Raw genomic sequence first — 2,541 nt, 5'->3', positions numbered from 1 at the left:
ATGTCTACTGACAGTGAATCGGAGGGTCTCCATGAGAGTCAGTTTGCTGTTCCCCACTGCGCTGCCCATGAGAGAAACGTCCGAGACTGGTAGCTCAGATTTGTTTTCCAAAAATCTAAGTGCTTAGAGTCAGATTAACATAATTATTTGAATGTACCCTTAGGTGACATTTGCTCCTTTTTCCTCCCTAACAAAGACCCATTGTTAGTGTATGGAGTCCATCTTAATCAGAGCTAAAATATTGTTTTCTCTCTCTCTCTCTCTCTCTCTCTCTCTCTCTCTCTCTCTCTCTCTCTCTCTCTCTCTCTCTCTCTCTCTCTCTCTCTCGTGTTTATTCCTGGAAGTCTGCCCAAGTTTCCAATTCAGTGGCCCCAGCTGAGGTGGGGACATCTGCCCAGAGCTGAGCAGGTGAAATAGGAAAAGGTAGGAGTGACTCTGGGCCCGAGGCCTCAGAGCTGTGAGAGGATGCTGGGGCCCAGGCTGCAGGTGAGGCCTGGGCCATCGGGCTCCCTGCTCAGGGACTTCACTAGGGCATCCTCCATCAGCATCCTCTTGCGTCACCCGTTCCCAAAGAGGGACATCATTGAATCATCGAATAACAAATCTGTCTCTTTCCCAGAGGTCCCAGTAGGGTCAGCCAGGAGCCGACCCTCGCCTTCCACCTGGGGGCTCGTCCCCTCTCCAGTCACAAAGACATGTTAGCACCCAGACATGTCACCACCTGGACCCCCTCGGCCTTCAGAGCCCCAGCGTTCTCCACAAACCCAGGCAGGTGGGTCTTGGGACAGCTAGGGACAAAGGCCCAGGGACTCCAAACTGCACAACTTTCTTGCCCTGTACTCTGCTAGGGTCACCTTGTTCCCAGGCTCCCCTTCAAACACCATGACCAAGGAGACGGAATCTCCTACCTTGACTGGGGACACGGCTGTGGTGACACTTCTGAAACCACAGCCTGCAAGTGTCCACTCTCCACTTGCTCTGTCCCCTCTTGCTCCCATTGTGCCAGCTGAGCACTTGCGCTGCCAGCACTTAGCCTCGCAGCCTCCTGGAGACCAGGCCCCACCTCCTATTTCTTCCTTTCTAGTTTTATTTTTCCTTTTTCTTTTTTTTTCTCTCTAAATCTGTAGAGGATTGTGGTGAAGCAGATAAGACAGTTTGGGGTTCGTAGGGAATGGGATCATAGTGCTTGGGATCTGTGACGGATAAAATACTTGCGTGTGGAACCAGTTCTGACAGTCACATAAGGACCTGTAGCCCAAACAAACCCTATACTCTGTATGTATTTATTATTTTGTTTCTTACACAGGGGAATGGTTTTGCCCATTCTCTAATGCTTGATTAATCAGCATCTAGAGCAGGTATGAAGCTCTCCATTAGGCATTTTCCAAATCAAAGAATACTTTCCTTTTCAGTAAGCCTAACTTTCAGTTCTTTTAAATAACAGGCAAAGAATTCATTAAGTCTAGAAACTTTAAAATGCATCTTTCCCTGTGCAAGCATCAGAGGCTCTTGCAATAACAGCAGTCTTTATCAGTGAAATATGCATGTTTTTTTGTGGTAAAAATATAGGAATGTTTTAGCTTTATAACAATTTAACTTTCTGAAAAAGGTACATACGATCTTCGTGTCACTTAATTGAGAATAATAGCTAACAGTCCCAAATGGCTCTTTTTAGTTTTTTCTTTTATTTCCCCCCCGCCCCTCAAATGACAGCAACATATTAACACATTTGTGGGAGATGTTAAGGGGATGTTAGGCCTATACTGTGGCATTTGATTCAGTCTCTACTGAAACAGAAATTATGAAAAAAATCAAATGGGAAGCATTGTGATTTATTTGACAAAAGTTCAGCTTCAGATCTCTTGATTGTATATGTCTAAATCTAAAGTCTCCTAGGGCTTTGCTCACACAAACGGCACATATTTCCTGTAAAGAATTCATGCTTAGTTATGTATTAGTTTGATGAAATCAAGGAAATAATTATCTGAAAAAAGAGAGACTCAGATATTATACACAAGCTGCTCTCAGTTTGAATATGGTGGTTGCTGCTGTTGTTTTGCAGTCTCAAATAGCAATGTTACTGAATGTGGTGAAGTAGCAATTAGAATCCTTTTCTGCTCCTGAACTGGCCAGGAATTACAGCTGAAATAGCACTGGTGAGAATAACGACGTGACGTTCATTTTATCAGAGTTATAAGAAGGCCTCATTACAGGAGAGGGACTCTGAAACCTCCCAGGAATGAGCAAAGGTTTGGTAGCTTTTACCATGAGAGAAAGAAGGCAGGGAATGAGGCAACCTATAGGGATCTGCTTTTTGGAGATGTTTGTGTTCCTGAAGAGACTCTCTCCCAAGACAGACACTGATATCTACCGCAAATACCCTGATAGCTCTGAAGGGCCAAATATGCTCAGGTTAGTTGCGGCAGGATTGTGCAGTGCCCTCATGAGCCTAGCTGCATCATAAGTACACCTGAGAGTGATACCGTGGCAAAGGTGGCCTACAGCTTTCACCTGCCTCTGCTGTGGGCCCTGCCCTTGCTG

General features: G+C 45.4%; 1 pseudogene; it reads right to left on the bottom strand.

The window, feature by feature from the left end:
- Positions 1-449: 449 nt before the first annotated feature.
- On the bottom strand, positions 450-998 carry LOC109433971 (peroxiredoxin-5, mitochondrial pseudogene; annotated as a pseudogene).
- Positions 999-2,541: the final 1,543 nt, after the last annotated feature.

Source organism: Rhinolophus sinicus, chromosome 8 (assembly GCF_057876585.1).
Source record: "Rhinolophus sinicus isolate RSI-liver-muscle chromosome 8, RSI-T2T, whole genome shotgun sequence".
In the NCBI taxonomy this organism is placed as follows: domain Eukaryota; kingdom Metazoa; phylum Chordata; class Mammalia; order Chiroptera; family Rhinolophidae; genus Rhinolophus; species Rhinolophus sinicus.
The sequence above is the reverse complement of the archived record's forward strand: the minus strand, read 5'-3'. Positions and strand labels throughout refer to the sequence as shown.